Source organism: Myotis lucifugus, unplaced genomic scaffold (genome assembly GCF_000147115.1).
Source record: "Myotis lucifugus unplaced genomic scaffold, Myoluc2.0 scaffold_3, whole genome shotgun sequence".
Classification (NCBI taxonomy): domain Eukaryota; kingdom Metazoa; phylum Chordata; class Mammalia; order Chiroptera; family Vespertilionidae; genus Myotis; species Myotis lucifugus.
Genome location: NW_005871051.1, coordinates 20,712,052 through 20,728,295, shown reverse-complemented (window position 1 = coordinate 20,728,295; position 16,244 = coordinate 20,712,052). Strand labels below are relative to the sequence as shown.

General features: G+C 38.5%; 1 pseudogene; it reads right to left on the bottom strand.

Annotated features, from left to right (window-relative positions):
* Window positions 1-2,760: 2,760 nt before the first annotated feature.
* On the bottom strand, window positions 2,761-7,528 carry LOC111827289 (annotated as a pseudogene).
* Between the last annotated feature and the right edge of the window lie 8,716 nt (window positions 7,529-16,244).

Genomic DNA, 16,244 nt, shown 5'->3' with positions numbered 1-16,244 from the left:
TTGAAAAACCCCATGTTTCCCCCCTGTGGGTCACATCAGAACATCACAATTCAGAACACTGCGAAGTATCACTTTCAATAGTCAACTCATGGTAAAGTTATAAACCAAGTGTTTGTTTCTTAAGGTTAGCATTTGAATGAGGTTGACCATAATGAAATATTTTCAGATATATGAGCTCAAGGATTTTCTTTCCTACTACTCATGTTCCAGGTCTATTAAATAATTGATGTTCACAGTTGAATGCACAAAGGACCTATGGATATTTATGTGCTTGAATTGAAAGGTTGGGAACAGACCTTCCAAGCATATGACAATGAATAATATAGAGCCATCTTACGTGGACTTAATACTGAAGAGGCAAATGATGCTTTGCTAAAAAGGTGGACTTTCAAATACAGTGGTGTACTTCTAAATCACAGACAGTATTTAAACAGCCTCAAATCTGTACTTTCTCTGAATACATCTCCAATGTCACTCACTCTAGAATCGATTGCAAAGGCTAGGTACATCTATTTTGAGCTTAAAGATGAGAAATCATGTTTCACATAGTTAGGGCCATAGTAGGTGTTGGAGTAACTATTGAAAGTTATTTTTTAGTCTAAATGTTACTTGAATTAATGTAAAAATGCCTATGTTTTTATTCATTTGTTTATTCGAAGTACATTACCAGACACTGTCATTAAGAGAGATACAAAATGAATTATAAATGGTCACTCTATTGTAGGTAGATGGGTAGGTAGATAGATAATAAATAGTTAAGCAGGTGAGATAGACAAGGGCAATCAGCGACCTCTGTGTGGTCAGGCTAACAAGATCTGGAGGGAAGTACAGGCTAGTGTAAAGGCAATACAACATAGTATTGGTTTGGATTTGAGCTTAAATCCTGACTCTTCCACTTATGAACTGTAATAACTTGAGGCAACTTCCCTGACCACTGTAGGCATTAATTTCCACATCTGTGAAAGCAGAATAGTAATATTGTTCACCTTACACCTTCTTTTTGAGAATTCAATTAGAACAGCTGTTCCCAAAGTGGGATCTTTTCAAAGTACTGTCTGGGGACTCCACGGGTTCCTGAGATTTTGCCAGGAATTCTGTAAGATCACTCTTTCCCTAATAATATAAAGAAATACTTTTATTTTGTAACAATAGTAAGATGTTATATGCCTTTTCTATGTTAGTCTTTCATGCATGTACAGTAGACTTTTCAAGAGGTGTGATATCTCAATAGATTAAAGGCAGAGGAAGATGGGAGAATCCAGATGTCTCCTCCTAAGTAAGACATTAAAGAAATTTACAGAAATGTAAATGTTTTTGTTTTGGAAAATGCATATATTTATGTAAAATATATGTTAACATGTGTATAATAATTTTATCTGAGTCATTACTTTTAAATAAATTAATAACTATTTTGACATTTTCTCACCTTTCACTTTTAATATTGCCTTTGGTGTCCTCAAGGAAGACTGTAAAGAGGAATGAAGAGCAAAAAAGTTGATAACTAAATTAGAACATACAGCAATTTTCTAGATATTAACTGTTAACTTTTGCTGTTGGTATGAGACCTAGCAGCTAGATTGTTTGTGATGGGGAGTCTGTTGGTGACTCAAGGGGCAAGTATGGTCAAGGAAGCCTGAGGACTGAATGCCTGAACTGAGTGTGAAAGAGCTGGTCTCTTCTGCATCTCTGGACTTAAGAGGTGGCTGATAAGTTAACCTAGACATTGCCCACACTTGCCACAGTGCATTCATTATGGTGGGGTTACAAAACAGAGGTGCAAGATGATGGAGGCAACTACGCATCTGAAAGTTTATGTGGGAGACAAACTGTCACATAAAAAATATAACTCATGGTATAGGAACACGAACAAGGGTTAGTATTAGAAAGTGGATGATATGAGGCAAAACAAAAGCCCAGTAAGAGTTGGAGGATTCATAAGAAGATTTTCATTGAAAGAAAATGTGGTTATCTTTTATAGCAAACATTTTATTTTTGTTTTAGAATTATACAAGCATCACATGAATATGTTTTCTGCATAAATATTCTACCAATTCTAAATAGATTTTTGGGGGTAGGCGTAAAAAATGAAATTGAAACTTTAGTCCTCTACCCAATCACCCTCTTTAACCCTGAGATAATTGCCACAAACAGTTTGGTAAATATCTTTCCAGACATTTTTCTATTTATTAAATATAAAGAGATAATAATAATAAAATTTATACTAGTAGCACTTAACAAATTCCAGACATAATTCTAGACCACTACCTAGATCAACTCATACAATCTGCACAAAATCCTGTAATGCATTTACCATTATTATCCTCTTTGTGGGGATGAGGGGAGACCCTGAGGCACAGAGAGGCTAAGCAATTTGCCTGAGGTCACAGAGCGGGTTCATGACACAATATGCTTCACTAGATAGATAGATGGACAGACATAGAGATAGGAAAGTATGTAGAAACCTAGTTTCTAAAAAATGTATTTTAAATAAAGAAATTAAAGATTAAAAAAATAAAAAATGTATTTTATATAAATAGGATTGTATTGTACATGTTGCTGTATGACTTGCTTCTTTCATTTAACAGTTAAAATGGAACATCACTTTCTTAATAGTTTCACAGTCTTTTTTTTTCTGCAAAAAAGCTTTATTGTTTCATTTGGTCCAATGCATGGGAGAGGGTTTCAGGTGGTTAAAAGAATGGCTAGTAGTTTCAGGGAGAGACTCAGGTAAAAGTCAGACACCAGGGGAATGCAGAGGGGCCCCTCAAAGGCCTCTGGGCTCCAAAGGCTCCTAGTTGTGCTTGAGGGTGAGATACTTGCCCAGCCCAGCCCAGCCCAGGGCTGCAGACATGGGTCAGGTGTCACCCATCTTCTTGATGAGTTTCACCTCCTCACCCGGAAGTGGTTCTCCATGAAGTCATGGAGCTGAGGGTCTGTGTGGGTAGAACCCAGGGCCTGCAGCTCCAAAAGGGCCTGGATCAGGTTGCTCTCCAAGGCCAGGGCAGCTTCCATGGCATCCTAAGTTTTGCCCACTCACCTTGGGAAGGCTTCAGCACGTCCTGGAAGAGAATGTGGCCACCACGCTGATTTTGCATCTTTAAAGAGACATTCGCAGCCCTGGTGCTTCTCTGCCAACTCCAGGAAGAAGCAGCCCACGCCCTCGAGAGCCATATCCTCAGTGGAAATAGAAGCCCAGAGAGAGGTAGGTGTGGGAGGCCCGGAAATGCAGGTTGATGGCAGCCTCCACCTCAGTGGAAAATTCTGACAAATTTGGGAGCTGATGGTTGTTTAGCAATAAGGAGTTAAGGTAGAAAAAAACCTTTGTGTGTTGGCTGGTCTCAGAGGTGGTTCTGAAGGTGGTGACTGGATAAGGCTGGAGGCTGGAAGAAGGGATGTCTCTGGGTCTGTTCAGTCCAAACACCGTTGAAACAAGAGACAGATCTGGGACCCCCAAGGGCACTATCTGTTTTTAATTTTTTGAGGAACAACCATATTTTTTCCCATAGGGTTTGCACCAATTTACATTCCCACCAAGAGTGCAGAAGGATTTCCTTTTCTTCACATCCTCACCAACTCTTGATAATAGCCACTCTAACAGGTGTGAGGTGATACCTCATTGTGAGTTTGATTTGCCTTTCCCTCATAATTAATAATGTTGAGTATCTTTTTATGTGCCTATTGGCCATCTGTATGTCTTCTTTGGAAAAAAATATTTATTCAGATCCTATGCCCATTTTAAAATCAAATTGTTTGGGGATTTTTTTGCCATTGAGTTGTATGCATTTTTTGTATATTACCCCTTGTCAGATATGTGATTTGCCAATATTTTCTCCCATTCCGTAAATGACTTTTCACTTTTTTTATGGTTTGCTTGGCTGTGCAGAAGTTCTTTTGTCTGATGTAGTTCCACTTGTTTATTTTTGCTTTTGTTTGTTAATTTGTTTTTTAATAATTCTTTATTGTTGAAAGTATTACATATGTCCCATTTTTCCCCCATTTACCCGCTCTCCAGCCAGCTCCACCCCCTGTCCCAGGGCCTCACCACCCCATTGTCTGTGTCCATGGGTTATGCATATATGCATAGAAGATCCTTGGTTGATTACCTCCCACCCATACTCCCCAGCCTTCCCTCTGAGATTCCACACTCTGTTCCATGCTTCCATGTCTCTGGATCCACTCTGTTCATCAACTTATTTTGTTACTTAGATTCCACATATGAGTGAGACTCATGTGATATTTGTCTTTCTCTGACTGACTTATTTCACTTAGCATGATACGCTCCAGGTCCCTCCATGCTGTCTCAAAAGGTAAGAGATTCTTCTTTTAATTGCTGTATAGTATTCCATGGTATAAATGTACCACAGTTTTTTTACCCACTCATCTACTGATGGCACTTGGGCTATTTCCAGACGTTAGCTATTGTAAATTGTGCTGCTACGAACATAGGGTGCATACATTTTTTCTGATTGGTGTTTCAGGTTTCTTAGGATATATTTCTAGAAGTGGGATCACTGGGTCAAATGGCAGTTCCATATTTAATTTTTTGAGGAAACTCCATGCTGCTTTCCATAATGGCTGCAGGAGTCTGCATTGCCACCAGCAGTGTACTAGGGTTTCCTTTTCTCCACATCCTCACCAGCACTTGTCATTTGTTGATTTGTTGATGTTAGTAACCATTCTGATAGGTGTGAGGTGATACCTCTTTGTCATTTTAATTTGCATTTCTCTGATGATCAGTGACTTTGAGCATTTTTTTATATGTCTTTTGGCCATGTGTATTTTCACTTTGGAGAAGTGTCTATTTAGGTCCTTTGCCCATTATTTAATTGGATTGTTTGTCTTCCTTTTGTTAAGTTGTATGAGTTCCTTGTATATTTTGGATATTAACCCTTTATCAGATGTATCATCGGCAAATATGTTCTATACAGTGGGCTCCCTTTTCATTTTGTTGATGGTTTCTTTTGCTGTGCAGAAGCTTTTTATGTAGCCCATTTGTTTATTGTCTTCTTAGTTTCCTTTGCCCTAGGAGATGTATCCGCAAACATATTGCTACAAGATGTGTTTGATATTTTGCTGCCTATGGTTTCCTCTAGGATTTTTATGGTTTCACAACTTAGATTTAAGTCTTTTATCCATTTTGAATTATCCTTGTGTATGGTGTAAGTTAGTGGTCTAGTTTCATTTTTTTGCACGTATCTGTCCAATTTTCCCAACACTATTTATTGAAGAGGCTGTCTTGACTCCATTGTATGCTCTTGCCTCCTTTGTCAAATATTAACTGAGAGTGAAGGCATGGGAAAAAATTTTCCATGCAAATGGAAAAGAAAAAAAGCTGGAGTAGAAATACTCATCTCCAGCAAAATAGACTTCAAATATTAATTTTGAAATGCCAAAGAGATCATAATAAATTCCTAAATATTCCATAGATATGTGAGTTTATTTCAAGATGCTGTTCTCCATTGTCTATTGCTATACAACACACTCTTTTAGTTAATGTAATTTTTAGTGTGCTTTGATGTTAGGTTGGAAGGGTGGTCTTTCATAGTTTTTCATGTTTGTCATGTATTTTTTCACATTATTTTCTACCTTTTAAATTCTAGATTATGCCTTCTTGATGGGAGTATCACCCCCAAGAAAACTTGTTCTTGAGGGGTAAAAATATCTTACATTTTAATGTATAAATGTCAATAGATAAGCATATAGTACTTAAGCAAATATGTTCTCCATCTGTGTTAATATTTCATGGGGGATGCAATTAGAAATTTAAAAGTCTCCTCAGGATGGTAATAATATTAATATAATAACATTGATAATTTAAAAAATTGAAAGACACTGTTCTAGATGAACTTTGTAATTAACTTGTCAATTTCTCCTGCTGATTTTTGCAAAGGAAGGCCCTGGAGACCATACAGATGATTTGACCTAGGTCACATTGCAAATTAGGAGTAGATCTGGGATGAACACCCACTCTTGACTTTTACATTCTTTTCACTGTACAGACTATTTTGATCTCTCTTGTCATCATGACTATGAAATCTCTCCTAGGCCTTAAGCAGCTTTGTGCATTGAACTGCCCTCAGCATGAGTTGCCCATAACCTTCCCTCTTTATTCCAGAGAGGCTGCTTCTGCCTCTTCATGTCCATCTTTTGGTCTGGCCCTTTCTTTCCCCTCTTCCATGTCCCTTCCTAGAGCCTGAACAGTCAATAATGACATTAAATGACATCCTCCAAAAAACAGCATACACCTCTTCATGAGATCCTAGGGCTTGGGCTCCAGTCTCTACAGAAACCTACCAGAAATTCAGAAGAGAGGAAGGGCTCTAGCCTACATTATTAGAAAAAGTTAAGAAATTGTAGGGAATAAGAAAAGATGAAAATGGCAAGGGAAACAGAACAGGTTCATGAATAAGAGAAGGAAAGCTAAATGCTGACAATTGCTGAAACTGGTTGCATTATACCTTTCTCTCTACTTTTGCATAATAAAGTTGGGGTGGTCGGGGGGAGGGGGGTTATGGTGGGATAAAGACACATGTAATACCTTAATAAAAAAAGAGGAAAAAAAGTAAACAAAATAAAAACTTTAATTTTTTTCATCAAACTCCAAAGTTCTACTTTTCTACTATCCCACCCCTCTGTGTTTTTGCTGACCAGCAATGAAACAAAGGGCATTTATCAATCTTTGTTCGTTTCTTTGTTCTACCTTTTCTCCAACTGCCTCTATTCCTCCTAACTCCCTCTGGGACAAGACAAGAAGATACAGAAAGAGGAGAAAGCACTTTCACTTGGCAGGTGCTACCTGTAATTCTCTCTTAGTGATTGACTATGGAACACTCTCCAACTGGCCTCCTATATCTGCCCCTCTGATCCCCACCTCCTGGTGTTCTCCCTTGTATAATCTCCTCCCACATTGTACCAGGGTTGGGATTGAATGGAAGAAAAATGATTACATATCATTTCTGAGATTAGGTTATAAGGCTTCCATCTTGATCTCTCCCTTACTATCATTACTTGCTCCAAGAAAAGTCAGCTGCCATGTAAAACAAAAACAAAACAAAAACAAAAAAACCCCAAAACCTATAAAGAAGCAACTGAAGCTGCCTTCTAACAGCCATGTGAGTGAGGTTGGATGACTGTAGCCCCAGTTGACAGCTTGAATGCAACCTTATAAGAAACCCTGAGCCAGAACCCCCAGCCAAGCTGCTCTCAGATTCAAGACCCTTAGAAATTGTGAGATATGAAATATTGGCTGTTTTGTGCTGCTAAGTTTGAGGATAATTAGTTACACAACAGTAGATAACTAAAACATTTCCTCAGCTCTGGCCCTAGCAGTACATGCCTGGTTTTCCTTTATTGCTGAAAGTAGTATTTTGGGGAGCTGTTCTTTAGGTACAAGTCTAACCTGGTTTCTTCAGAAGTGTTCATTTAGTCCAAAGAACACACATGCATCCTTGCCCTGCCCTCTGAAAGTGCAGCTGGCTCTGACTGCAGACTTCACCTTCAACTTGGCATTGTAAGGGGCAGGGACCATGTTCTGTAACCCCAAATTTCAAGGAACAATAATCTCCCAAGAATTCTCTGTTTTCCATTTTGGGGTGGGTTTTCTAAAGCTTTTGCAACAAATTTCCACAACCTTTATGTCTTAAACAACAGAAACTTATTTTCTTACAGCTCTAGAGGCAGAATATTAAAATCAAGTGTCAGTAGCACCATGTTCCCTCAAAAGACTCTAGGAGTCTTTTCTCTTTCAGCTTCTGGTAGCTCCAGGCATTCATTGACTTAAGACTACATAACTCCCGTATTTTCCTCCATCTTCATATGGAGTTCTCTGTTAGTATCTTTTCCTCTCTATCATGTATAAGGACACTTGTCCTTGGGTGTAGGACCTATCTTGGTAATCTAGGATGATCTCATCTCAAGAACCTGAGTTACACCCTTAAATATCCTTTTTCCAAATAAGGTCACATTCACCAGTTCCGAGGAAGGGTAGGACAAAGACATACCTTTTAAAGGGCTACCCATTCACCTATAGCCAGAGAGCTCCTTTCTCTCAGCAGTCACCAGGTGACAAGAAAAATAAATGTCCTGATTATTCTTGGATTGCCCCTAATTTCCCTTGAGGAGGCTAACAGCACTCCTGTCCTTGTCTCTCATTTTAGCTAGAGGTGAATGTTGGCTTAAGGGTAAAATGGCTATGTATTCTGGTTTACAGCATGTGACCAGTGTAATTATTAATAGTGTCCCCCTTTCACTCTCAAATTTGTCCTCATTGGGATAAGTTACATGAGCACCCAAATTAAGGTGTTTGTGTGTGTGTGTGTGTGTGTGTGTGTATTTATTTATTTATTTATTTATTTATTTATTTATTTATTTGCTAATTTAGCAAATCTCACAGGTAGGTGTTTAGAGCCTTTCTTTAGAATCTTGGGACATTTGGTACCCCATAATGTAGAAGATAACAGAAAAAGTTTTATTTATACAATTACACTTACTATTAATATTGATTTATTGAAGAGTGAGTACCCCACAGGTTTGGAGGTACAATAATTATATAATATGTGTCATGGGAAAGAAGAAAAGGAATAGAGAATGAGTATTTCAATGACCACATTTTTAAAAACCAAGGCTGAAAAGACCAAATGTGGAAATAAGTCCTTAAGCTTTGGCAGAGTTCCCACCCTATAAGTCCTTTAGAAATGGGGGTTATACAGAAAATGTTCCCAATATCCAACCCTATCAGGAAAGGATTGGGTATTTGGGTTTCTAAAGGTGAGGCCACAAAGTTCCATATACCTTGCCCAAAATTATGATATGATAGGTTAAAAGCAAGCCCTGACCAGTGAGGCTTGGTTGGTTGAGTGTCATTCCATGCACTGAAAAGTAGCCGATTCGATTCCTGGTCAGGGCATATACCTGGTCCAGGTATGTATAGGAAGCAACCAATCGATGTTTCTCTCTCTCCTCCTCTTTCACCCCCTCTCTTTCTCTTTCCCTCTCAGATCAATAAAAATATTTTTTTAAAAGAAAAAACAAGTCTGCATGTAGAGGCAGGGACAATTCCAGCAGACAAAGCATGAGGCCTGGCCAGCACAATCTGTGGATAAACTGGCTTCATCAGCCAGGGATTGATTTCCCTCATGGCATTGGGACATTTCATTTTCAAGCACCAACAGGGCACTGGGAAATTTCATTTTAAAATGCAAACACCCAATTTGCTGGGTATTTAGGTCTCAGTTTCTTGCAGCATTGCTTATGAAAGCAAAATACAAACAACAGAAAGTATGGAAACAACCTAAATGCTCCCCCCCAAAAAAAAAGAAGGCTTAAACAATTTACAGTCTACACATACGAGAATGTCATGCATTCACTGACAATAAAGCTGTACAAGTTAATTATCTATAATGTAACCTCATTGTGTAAAACCATATATAATTGTTTAGATTCATAGATATACACCTAAACGTTAACAATACTTTTCCTTAATTGTGAAAATTATTTTGTCTATGTTGCTTACAATAATTTTTTTAAACAAGACTGTCATCATGAAATCCAGAGTATGTGATATATTGTTTAATTAAGGAAATATATGATGGAGTCCAAGAATCACTAAGGTAGACAAAGCCATCAGCTACATCCACATGCACTTAATTGATTTAAGTGTTTAAATCATTACTATTGATAAGATAACAAATTGTTCCATTGCTAACTGGTCATGCTAACTTGTTAGAGGCTTCACAGAATTAAAATGGTCAAATCAATTGCAGGTAGCTATGACCTCCAACCAGGAGATGTGCTAAAATGAGCAAAAGCTAAACCTTCTGCAGAAACATGTTCCCCTCAAGGCACGATGAGATATGGACCTTGACTATAACTAGAAGCATGTAGGTGTATCCATAGTAACATTATCCAGTATCAGATCCAGTTGAGGAGGCAAAGGGGAAAGACTTACAAAATAAATTGGATATGGATTATTGGATTTCTAAAGGGATTAAACCCTTTAAACAAGTAACGATTTTCATTAACTCTTGTGAAAGCAATAAAAATGCCAACTCTTATTTTGGTCTGTTTGGCCATGTACAGACAATGAGGGATAAATACTCCAGAGCCTTCCTGTAACTATTGGTAGAATGCTTGACACCGGTCACCTCTGTGATTGAAATATTGTGGGAGGTCTGCTTAAAAAACAAAACAAGACACCAATGTGGTAACATTTAGAATAAGCCCCTGGAGTTGGTTTTAGTTATTTGAGAAGTAGCTCATCATTTGGCTCTCCCTGAGATCACTAAGATGGCATAATATAATGATGAAAAATATTATATTTAGACACTTGACAAATGTGGTTTGCATATCAAGCACACTATTAGTGTAATGTCTCAATTTATAGCAATCATGTAAATAGCCAACTGCACAGTAATTATACTTTAATCTGGACAATTGATTATCCTTCAATCATTGAAAGTCATTTTGGTAATGTAAGTAGAAAAAATGTTGAAATGAAATTCAATTTTTATTTGCATATATTGTAATAGATGGCAAGGGAATGCTCACTTTGATTTTAAGAAAATAAAAACAAGTACTTTAAAAAACTAATAATTCAGATAAAATTTACAAATTATTCTTATTACAGAGTCACTGTGATATTGTGTGAAGGTTTCTTCATTTATATCTATTTTGTTTATTTTCAGTCAGAAAAAAAAATTGTGGCAAGATCAATCCAGGGTTGAGATAAATTCAGAGTTTTAGAAATCATTGAATTCTAACTTTGGTTTTACTTTGAATGTGTCCTGGCTTGAACAAATACAGAGGCCAATTTGAACCTTAATATTCCCACTGGCTAGAGAAAGATAGTATGTTCTTGCAGTCCATTTTTCAATCATAGGAAAGTTGTTACAATGATACAAACGATGATATTGCTTGCAGTACGACTTTTTCTATGTAAATTAAGAATATTTCATTTCTAAAATATACGTTGTGACATTGAATTGTATGTCATAGTTCTGGAACCGAAACTTACCTGTTTCTCTCCATTTATTTATTAGCTTATTTATATTTATATTAATACTAGAGGCCTGGTGCACAAAATTTGTGCACAGGGGGGTCCCTTCAGTGCAGCCTGCACCCTCTCCAATCCGGGACCCCTCGGGGGATGTCCAACTGCCGGTTTAGGGATCGGGCCTAAATCGGCAGTTGGACATCCCTCTCACAATCTGTGAATGCTGGCTTCTAATCGCTCACCTGCCTGCCTTCCTGGTCGCCCCTAACTGCCCGCCCCCTGCTGGCCTGATCGCCCCTCACTGCCTCTGCGTGCTGGCCTGATCATCCCTAACTGCCCCCTCCCTGCTGGCCAGGTCGCCCTCAACTGCCCCCTCCCTGCCGGCCTGGTCACTCCTAACTGCTCCCCCCCGCTGGCCTGGTCACCCCTTACTGCCCCCTCTGCCAGCCTGGTCACCCCTAACTGCCTCCCCTGTTGGCCTGGTTGCCCCCAAGTGCCCCCCCGCCGGCCTTTTTGCCCCACGCAGTCTGCTGTTCAGTCATTTGGTCGTCCCTCACTAACCCCCCTGCCGGCCTGGTCGCCCCACTCAGCCTGCTGTTCAGTCGTTTGGTCGTCCCTTACTAACCCCCCTTGCTGACCTGGTTGTAGGCGGCCATCTTGTGAGGGTATGAGGGTTAATTTGCATATTACCTCTTTATTATATAGGATGGTGGGCACCTATCATCCAGGCCCTGTTCTTGGCAGTGGAGATCAAAGATGAAAAGAGCAAGACAAATCACTGCTCAATTGAATTACACTTTAATAAGAGAGACAGGGAATAAGTAATCAGCGGAGCTAATTTCAGGTAGGTGATAAGTGCTATGAAGGAAATCAGATGAAGGTATAAGAGAGTCTGGACAACCTTGAATAGAGAGTGGTTAGAGAAGACATCTCTGCAGAAGAGACACGGGAACTGAACCTTAAGAAACCAGTCACACAAGATTTGTGGGAGAACTTTTCAGGCAGAAGCAAGGAGCCAATACTAAGATCCCAAGACCAGTAGGAGCCTGGCAGAGCATTAGAAAGTTAAGTCACTCTGGCTGAAGCTTAATTAGTAGCTGGGAGTTGAGGCAGGTATGGAATGCGAGGGCCGGATTCTGCGTTTCTGAGCACAACAGGAGACAACTGAAGGCTTTTAAGCAGCAGTGATCAAGGATCAAAAGAGTCCCATAAAACAATTGTCCAATGAACAGTTTTCCATTTACTTCAGAAAAAAAAATGAAGAGATATTTTCCCCATCATTTGGTAATATCAAGTTGCTAGAATAGTATTTGTGGACTAATTAATCTTTAAAACACATTTCATTGGTCTCAATATATTCCAGAAAATTCCCATTTTTTAAAGGTCTCTTTACATTCCAGAAAATCATGCTTGTACTTGTTAAGATGTGCTTTATACTCTCGAAATGCTGGGTTAAAGCATTTCCTTAAAAGAGCTGCCATAAATTAGACTGTCTGAATACTGCAGATTACTCCATAATTTGTTTTCTGCCAAATAGATAATGCATTCGGCACATCATATTTATTAGAGCTGCTAAACTTCTACCCTTTGCTCTCTAATTAGGCTTTTCTTGTTACTATGTGTTTCAGAAAATATGACTGTTCCAGTCCTTAAACCTAATGAGCCCCAGCTGGGGGAGGATTAGAGTTGCCTCAAGCAGGAGTGGGCTTAACTTTTGTTCAGTTGTGTTCATTAGGATTATTCAGCCTCAGGGGTCTGCTGCTGAATGGGAGGGTCCTGCCAAGATGGGCTTGGCTACCTTTGTGTCACATGCCTACCATTCACTTCATTCTGCCCTATTTGTCATGGTAGCTGAGGGATGTTTCAATCAGCGACATCTGGAAAGTTACTTAAGAACTCCTTGTTGATCAGTTATTCATTGGGAGGTACATGCAGGGTTAGTTAAGTGGAGACTAGCTTGATTATTGGCAAGGCTTTCTGTTTTTTTAAGACACAATTCAAATTTTGTTTTGTCTCTGCCTGAAGCCAATTCTAATTCAGAACAACACTAAGCTGCCAGGAATATAATTTTGGGGCCTTTATTGGTAGTTTTTTTTCATATAAAAAGTTTATCAAAAGTGCTTTATTGGGTTTCAGATTGGGAAGAACACATGAGGAGATTCTGGGAACTAGTTATGTGTGATTTCTTTATATTGTGTTCAGTTTATTCATCAAGACAGACATCTATGTTTTGTATTGTCCTTTTAGGTTTATATGTTTATTTCACATTTTTAAAATATGTGATTCATTTGTATATGCAAATCTAGAGTGCATCTCTATTAAGACAAAGAGGGTATAATGGAGATGCCAACTTTCCCCAGACTGAGATCAAGTCTCATCTATGCTAAATCTGCTGGTCACTTCATCCACCTACAATCCCATCATCTCAGGGATTTGGAATGTGTACCTATACTTTTATTTTCCCCATTAATTCTCTTCATTTTTTTCCTGTTAGTTATTATTTTATGTGGGTACTTTTTTTCTTCCAAGATTATTACCTTCTCAAGGCAGAGATCAGAGATCATCTCTTATGCTTTTTATCTTTGTCAAAAAATTTCTAGATGTTTAAGAAATAGCTGTTCATTAAACCTAGAAGATTGTAAATTGTTCTGTTTCCTTTTCTCGGTAATGGGACCTAAAGCTAACAAATCAGATTTGAGATATTTGTTTTAGTTTTGTTATTTAAAAAAAAGGAGCAATATTGAGTAGCAGTAAGAATGGGGCGCTAGAGTCTCATAGGCTTAGAATCAAATTCCAATTCCAACACTCAATCATTGTACATCCTTAGAAGAGTGAAGATTTAGTTTCTTATCTTTTTTTCCTATTAATCCTCATCCGAGGATATTTTTCTATTGATTTTTAGAAACAGTGGAAGGAGGGGGAGAGGCTGAGAGAGAGAAACATCGATGTGAGAGACACACATTGACTGGTTGCCTCCCACACGCACCCCAATTGGGGTGGGGGATTAAGCATGTAATCGAGGTACATGCCCTTGACCAAAATTGAAATTTACTCTGCAGGCCAATGCTCTAGCCACTGAACCAAACTGGCGAGAGCTTAGTTTTTTATCTTAATATGAAAAAGAAGTACCTACTTGATGTTTTTGCAAGAATGAATTAAAGATAATGCACCTGGAGCATTTAGAAAGCCACCTGCCACATCATAAACATTCCAAATATGTAAGTTATTATTATGATTATGATTATTACTACAACCTAAATAACTTCAGCATTAACCTGTAGTCAATTACTTATCTCAACTACATAAACTTTGACTCTAAAAATTGGAAGATTACCAGTGTTGTTTAAAGTTTTAATATGTCAAGTTTGGGCATATACTGGAAAAAGAAATAGAGTCAAATGTATAGTCATACATTTACCCACTTAAATGGATTTTTTTAAATTGATGAACACCATTAAAATACACCATAGTCACAGATGACCACTTAGCATGTGGAATTCAGTGTCATGTGGTCTGAATGGACCTCTTCCAAGAGGACTTAGTTACCATCCACCAGAAGGACCTCATTATCTTGCAGTTTCACCTATAACAAAATCTGTGTCACTGATTCCAAGGGCAGCAAAACATCAAGGCCCCAGGAGGTGGTGATTTGTGTTGGCATCTCTTTCCTCTTCATGTGCCATATGAGATTAATTATACCCATCTATTTGCATTAGGTCTACTGTTTTACCACTTACACATTATAAGACAGAGCACTTTCAGTAATAAAAGCTACCACTTACTGAATCAGGGATGGAGGTGGTGTAACACAGCCAAGCCCTAGGAATTTTACTCTAGGAAAGTGAAATTCAGCGGTCTGTACCATCTGCCACATGAATCATCCGCCATGCCAACATTCCAACAAGAAACTGGGGTTTCTCATCTTAACTCTTGATCCTTTAACAGACACTAAACTCTGACCATTGAGCAATTTTCTGTTCTTACCACTTATATGTGCCTTCAGCCAACCTCTCAATGTCTTATTTCCTTTGTCTCTGTTATCTAGCCTTGCCTCTTCCTCTTTAAATAGTATTATTCCCTCCCAGGCTTAGGTCTTCACCTTCTCTATTTAGTCTTATCCCTGTGTAGTGTGCAAGCTAGTTCGGCTCCAAGCTGTATTCCCTGATAGGATCTTGATGTATCTGAATATTCTGAGAGACTATGAGGAAACTTGTCCTGGCTGAATGTTCAGTTATATGAAGAATTCATCCTTAGGAATGAAAAAGTCAGCACCTATTTTGTCTCAATCATCAGCAGGAAGGAATAATCCTGAGTCCAAGTACATCATTATTCATTTATTCAACCATTCATTCATTCAGAGGCTGGAGTGACGTTAGATCATACATCATCTAATAGTCTGGAAAGCCTCTTGATAGGTGATAAGTGGTTATATAATTTCTGCTTAAGCATCTACAATGTCAACTAAATAACTATTGAAACAGATATAATGTGGTTTTCACTCCCATTGTTTTACTGGTAGTCAAGGAAGTATGTGCTGGAGAGAAAGGTGGAAATTGTAGCCATCACCTGATGAGAGATAGGACTTCTCAAGAAATCACTGTGTCCCACGATCTATCCTCCTGCCTTAAACACTTCTTGACTGCTAAGAGGCTGCAGGGATCTCATGAGAATGAGGTCTCAAGATGCTGTTTGAATGAAGCTAACCTAAATGCTCCAGAGTATCTGGCAGAAACCAGAACACCAATTTATTTATTAATCTGCAGTGACACACTTAAAGGCACAGGAAACAAAATATATATTTGCCTCACTCTCCCCATTGTCATATTAATGTAAAGTCAAATTATAGTCAGAAGTTACTTTATTAGTTAGCCAAGAGACACCACCATTAGAAATCAGAAACCACTCATCATTCACACGATCAATGTGTACTTTCTCCATGCAGACCCACATGGGAATCCAAATTATAATAGAAAATGTGGCATGGATTCAGAATAGAATGGCGATGAATTGAAAGTTTAATGGTGGAGGCTAAGGTTTAATAGAAGAGGATAAGGGAGCTGGCTATTCATGATAATGAGTATCTTGCCAGGGGAAATTTGCATCCACCAGCCATGCTGGTGATAGCTTTGTTGACACCCAAAGTCTGGACACTGCAACATCTCTCTGTTACTCTTCATTTCTTTACTTCCATGGCTGAGCACACCCATCCTCATTTGTTATATATGTTAATATTTTCAATCAGGTTATAGTTACT